This window comes from Camelus dromedarius, chromosome 12 (assembly GCF_036321535.1).
Source record: "Camelus dromedarius isolate mCamDro1 chromosome 12, mCamDro1.pat, whole genome shotgun sequence".
Lineage (NCBI taxonomy): Eukaryota > Metazoa > Chordata > Mammalia > Artiodactyla > Camelidae > Camelus > Camelus dromedarius.
Window position 1 is genome coordinate 57,960,767 of NC_087447.1, and position 6,474 is coordinate 57,967,240.

The following is a 6,474-nucleotide window of genomic DNA, read 5'->3' on the forward strand; positions in this document are numbered from 1 at the left end:
GCGCGCCCGGCCCGTCGCTCGCCGCACCGTTGGGTCCTGGGAGGGGACGCCCTAGCGCGCCGGTCACCTTGGAAACGGAGGGCGCGGCGCCGACTGCAGAGTGAGTTGTGCTGGTCCGCTGGCCTGACGCGAGTGCTACTTCCCGGCCCACTGCTGTGTATCCGCACCTGGAAGCCGTCGAGGGGAGGTCAGGAGAGGGCTTGGCCTCCTTGCTCGGCCCCGCACGCCTTGTAGTCAGACACTTCACAGCTTTGCGAGCATCTCCGCCCCCCACCCCCCTACCCGCCCCTTCTCAGGCCCTGAGTCTAGCTCCGCCACAAAATGGACTTGGGGTCCCACCCTTCTGGTGTCCAACACCAGGCGAAGTTCTGGGCAGTTAGGAGCCGCTGGCAGGGGTTCTCATAGGCCAAACCCTCCTTTTCACCCGGGAGACACACTGGGAGGAAGAACTTTTCATCGATCAGAGTATGAACCCATCTCTCTCTCTGCCTTGCAGTAGAAGCCCTGGATACTTTGCTTATTTGCCTTTCTAGATCTTCAGCTCCTGGAGCACAGGGTCTGATTTTGATTCAGGTTTGTAACCTTCGTGGTGCCCTCACAGTGTCTAGGACACAGTAGATGCTCAGTAATCTGCTAATGCCTTCCATTTGAATGGGGCTTTATCACTTGACAATTTTCCCAAAGCGTTTGAGCCTCATTAACAGGAGATGGGAACGATGAAAGAGAAACTAAGGGTCAGAGAGGTTTAGAGGCCTGTCTGAGGTTAGAAAACTCACTAGTGGAGGAGCTAGGTCTGGACTCAAGTCTGCTTAGTGCTCTTCTCACTGAATTCCCAGTCTGGTGAATGCCTTGAGATCGCGGACTTCACATATCCTAGCATATTTCTCAGTACCAGCACAGAGGCCCTCCCACTGCAGGTACTTTTTAAGTGCTCAGTGTGGTGTTGACGGCCTTTCACCCTCACGCACCCAATACGTAGACTGGTTTTGGCTTTTTGCCCTGGCTGCTGGCAACCTCCTTCTAAACAGGACCCTTGGTTTCTTTCTTTTATTAATGTGTTAGAGTCTATAATAGTTTATTTGTTTCCTCACTCCCCTTCTTACCCCATAATTCTCTGCTGGGCAGAGAGAGTTGTGGAAGTGGTTGGAAGGTGGGCGAATATGTTCCATCTGAGAAAAAAAAAGAGATTTCAGTGAAGGCGAAGAAGGACAATAATAAGACTGGGTATTTATCAGTGTCTGTAGTAATTGCTCATGGATTTCCTTTCTGCCACCCCCAAGACCTAGCCCTGTTTGATCCTCTTTATTCACCACTGCTCTTTGAAGGAGAGAAGATTTTCTGTTCTTCGCCACAATCAGACTGTAAAAGTAATGCCATTACTTCCATTGGCCTCACAATATTCTCTTTATGGTTATGTTTCTTTTCTTTTTTGACGTTTATAAAATTGAAAGACAACAGGAGCTGGAAAAAAATGTAATCCTGGTTGCTAGAAAAGTTAATATGATATACTGCATTTCAAAAGATTTGTTATTAGCAACTCTGGATCAGAAGACAAATCCATTGTTAAGCTACGAATCCAATATAATTTGAGAACTGCTGTTCAAAAATGTGCCACTGACCAAACGATTTGCATTAGTGAAGAAAATACATGCTCACGTCATGCACATCATCAGTCGTGCAAGTGAAAGCTGAAAATGTCCTTCATCCAGATATTTTTAACATACCTTGATTTGTATATATGGTTATTTAACATATCTCCAAACTGTATTTTACACTATAAAGCTGTTTAGGGCTATATATACATAATCTGTACAAAAGAGGTAGGTCTGAAATTTTGTAAAGTGAATTTTAGGTGACATTATCACTACTAAGAGGCTCTAAATGCATTCAGGGTTTTTTGGGTTTTTTTTTTTAACATGCTAGAGAGCATTTCTAAGACATTTTAAATTGTATTAAATTGTGTGTTCTCGTCAAAGTGGGAATTTGAATTTACAAGTTATTTTACTTTCCAAATTCAAGGTATATAAAACACTGTGAGCAAATAAATAGGACATGCATCATTTGTCAGTCAGTTATTCAAATCAGACATTTATTGAACCTCTAGGCTGTGCCCATGGGAAGTGCTCACCTATGTGCCAGCATCTGTGTTTGAATTCCCAAAGATGTGAGTTGCTGAAGTAGTTAGTTGCTAGTTAGTAGTTAAGGAGTTATATTTTATGGAAGATGAGTGCCTTGACAGTGAGCTGTGTGCCTTTTAAGTTAGGTTGCTCTTTAACAAAGGCTTTTGGAAGTACTGTATTATTATTTTTGCTTTGTTAGACTTACACAATTGTACAGCTCGTTAATGGCAAAGCCAAGACTAGACTTCAAGATGTCCAGCACCCATACAGAGATCTTTTAACTAAATCATGCTCTTAAACCCTGATGGAATCTTATTCAGAACTGTTGTCATTACTGATGTTATTAAATAAATAGCTTCCATTTTATTCTACATTTATATAAAACATTAGCTAACAAACGTGAGGATCCATTTCAAACGCCTAGAAAAGTATTGGGACAGAATTGCCACCCCTCCCAGCTTCCACAGAATTATAAAAGGAGTCATTAGGAGGCTTCTGGATATTCATGGCTCCGCAAAGTCATGAAGAAAGCCATTAGGAGCTCTCTAGGTATTGAGCCAGGATCTTGAGACTGGAGAGGAAGGGACACGCTCCTTGTTTTTTGGGTAATTTTGCAGAGTCAAATAAAGCATTATGGTATAACATTAAGGGGCTATTTTATGCCCCTTTTTACCAAATAGACTTCTTACTTTTCACTGAGAAGCATTTGGGGAATATTTTTGGAAGCACTTTCTGACAGAAAACGATCACGGGATAGTCTCTGAAAAGGCTAGATCCCTGAGGCCTTCAAACCCAGCCTCCTCACCTGTCCTCACTCCATGGTGTATGTTATTGATGCCCAAACAGAGCTGGGAGAGGAAAAGCAGACGGGCACACAATGTCATGCTGTGGGTGAAGGTCCCTGTAGCACTCATCCCTTGCACGGTTTTCTCAAGTCTTTTAAAGTTGCTCGGTTTTTTTTCAACTTCTGTTGGAGTATGCTTCTTTCTTCCTGTCAGTCCAAGTAGAGACCTCACCTCTTCTATATTTTATAACCGAGGGCCAGGTAAATTGCCACACACAGGACAAGCACTGAGTAGGTATTTGCACTTACTGACAAAACAGATTAGGTGTCCATTTGTCAGGAATCATTCTAAGTGAAATCTTCCTGGAAGATAATTACTTTGTGAAAAATTTTCTAGAATTCTCACCTTTTACTGAGATAGAAGTCCTCTTGGTGGTCAGGAAATGTAAGTCCTTGTGAACGTTTATTAAAATCTCCATTGTTTGTAGGACATTATCTAGTGTAAAAGTACCTTTGGAGGTAATGTCATTAGCTTATTGCAAAAAGGCAACTATTAAGCAGGCAATCCAGCCGGCTTACTCATTTTCTGTAAAGTGTGTGAAACAAAGAATCTTAAGATAGTTTATGCATAAATCATTTGTGTTTAATGGATCCACTTTGTCACTCATATTTTATTAAAATCCTTTGCCGTGAGCTGCCATTAGGTAACTAATTACACATTGGTCAGAGAATTGAAAACACAAGAGCCAGGTAACTGAAGATGAGGTCATTTTTCTTCCAGCACCAGATGGGTACCACAGGTGGGAACCATAACACTAGATTGCTTCCATATGACTCAGAAAATTGGAGATTAATGTTATTTGTTTTAGCTTTTAAATAAAATATTTTTTAAATTGTTGTTAAATACTGTTATTGTAAAATGAATCACTTGACAGCATGCTATCTTTTTGTGCAACAGTCAAGTTAAAAACTCTAATTCTAAAATTGAAAATAATATGAAAATTCAACTCTGCATCTAAAATAAAAGAAAGCAATTTTTTTCCTAGCTGGTAAGTTTCTGTGAACTGTGACGGTACAATGAAACATTTTGGTATGTAGCATATGGAATTATTCTCAATACTTTCATATCTCAGAAGATATCACTTAATATATTACCCTGTCTTAATGCATTAAATCTTTTTGATGTGTCACTTGTGTGATTTTTTAGTTAAAAAGTGTAATAGTATATTTGTGTTCACATATACTTGAATTTCTTAGAATATAGAGATGAGCACACTTGGCTAGAAAAAAATCTCAAACGCAAAAGACAACCTCGATGGAGGTCTGGGCATGCAAGCGGAATGCCTACAGGGAAGAAGTGTGTTCTCAGAGGGTTTCCCCACTGTGGATCTGAATGATCTACATAGAGTGTCCATTCAGTAATGCAAATCAGTGATGAAGATTGACAATAGAGAATCACATGGATCAGTCTTTCCACATGTCATAAATTTGGCAGCAGGCAGACATCCTCTGCTTTAGTTGCCTGAAAATTAAAGCAGCAGCATCTTAAACTATAACTTACTGGCAAAATACTTATTAAGCTCCTCCTATACATTAGACACTATGCTAGGTGTTTTAAATACTAGTTTATTTAATCCTCACAACAGCTTTTAGAATAAGATTTTTGTTCTGACTTTATATATGATGTAACTGAAGCTCAAAAAAATGAAGTAACCTTACTCGTTTGAAAAGGATTTTGTCTGTCTTTTTTTAAACTGAAGTATAGTTGATTTACAACATTGTGTTAATTTCTAGTATATAGTAGTGATTCAGTTTATACTTACCTATACACATATATACATATCTATATGCACATATTCTTTTTCATAGTCTTTTCCATTATGGTTTATTACAGGATATTGAATATAGTTCTCCTATCCTATACAGTAGGACCTTGTTATTTATCTATTTTATATATAGTAGTTTGTATGTGCTAATCCCAAACTCCTAATTTACCCCTCCCCTACTCCCTTTCCCCTTTGGTAACCATAAGTTTTCTATGTTTGTGAGTCTGTTTCTGCTTCATAAATAAATTCATTTGTGTAATATTTTAGATTCCACTTATAAGTGATATCATATGGTATTTGTCTTTCTCTGTCTGACTTAGTTCACTTAATATGATAATTTCTAGGTCCATCCATGTTGCTGCAAATGGCATTATTTAATTCTTTTTTATGGCTGAGTAGTATTCTGTTGTGTATATATACCACATCTTCTTTATCCATTCATTTCTTGTTGGACACTTAGGTTGCTTTCATGTCTTAGCTATTGTAAATAGGGCTGCTGTGAACACTGGAGTGCATGTATCTTTTTGAATTAGAGTTTTCTCTGAATATATCCTCAGAGTGGGATTGCTGAATCATATGTCAAGTCTAGTTTTTTTTTTAAGGAACCACCATATACTGTTTTCTATAGTGGCTGTATCAATTTACATTCCCACCAACAATGTAGGAGGGTTTCCTTTTCTCCATACCCTCTCCAGCATTTGTTATATTAGTAGACTTTTTAATGACAGCCATTCTGACTGGTGTGAGGTGATATCTCAATGCAGTTTTGATTTGCATTTCTCTAATAATTAGCAATGTTGAGCATCTTTTCATGTGCTTATTGGCCATCTGTATGTCTTCTTTGGAGAAATGTTTATTTAGGTCTTCTTCCCATTTTTTGATTGGGTTGTTTGTTTTTTTCCTTTTTGAGTTGTATGAACTGTTCGTATATTTTGGAAATTAAGCCCTTGTCAGTTGCATCATTTACAAATATTTTCTCCCAGTCTGGAGCTTGTCTTTTCATTTTGTTTATAGTTTCATTTTCTGTGCAAAAGCTTCTAAGTTTGATTAGGTCCCATTTGTTTCTTTTTGCTTTTATTTCTATTGCCCTGGGAGACTGACCTAAGAAAACATTGCTACAACTTACGTCAGAGAATGTTTTGCCTATGTTCTCTTCTAGGAGTTTTATGATGTCATGTCTCATATTTAAGTCTTTAAGCCATTGTGAGTTTATTTTTATGTATGGTGTGAGGGAGTGTTCTAACTTCATTGACTTACCTGCAGCTGTCCAGCTTTCCCAACACCACTTGCTGAAGAGACTGTCTTTTCTTCATTATATGTTCTTGCCTCCCTTTTGCCAAGATTAATTGACCATAGGTGTGTGGGTTTATTTCTGGGCTCTCTATTCTGCTCCGTTGATCCATATGTCTGCTTTTATGCCAATACTACGTTGTTTTGATTATTGTTGCTTTGTAGCATTTCATTTGTCAAGGGTTGCATCTACTGTGCTAGGTGGGGAAATACAGTAATGCACAAGAATTACATCATCCCCACTCTCATGGAGCTGCCAGCCATTTTAACAAATAATTACAGAGGTTATGTTCTTTCTACCACACTCAACTACTAATACATTAATTCAAGGTTAGGCACTTATTTTCTTGAGATTAATAAAAATTAAAAGATAAAAATCTGTTCAGGAAGATGATGATCTCAAAAGATGTGCATTAGTACCCACACCAAATCTATGAAATTTTTCTTCTTACTA

The 6,474-nt window shown here is 38.6% G+C and overlaps 1 long non-coding RNA gene across 1 annotated transcript; it reads right to left on the reverse strand.

Moving 5' to 3' along the window:
• Nucleotides 1-17: 17 nt before the first annotated feature.
• Nucleotides 18-6,362, reverse strand: LOC135322683 (uncharacterized). The gene is made up of 3 exons (XR_010383441.1): nt 5,988-6,362; nt 1,104-1,169; nt 18-167 (listed from the first exon to the last, which is right to left on the reverse strand). It is a non-coding gene; the product is annotated as an uncharacterized LOC135322683 (long non-coding RNA).
• Between the last annotated feature and the right edge of the window lie 112 nt (nt 6,363-6,474).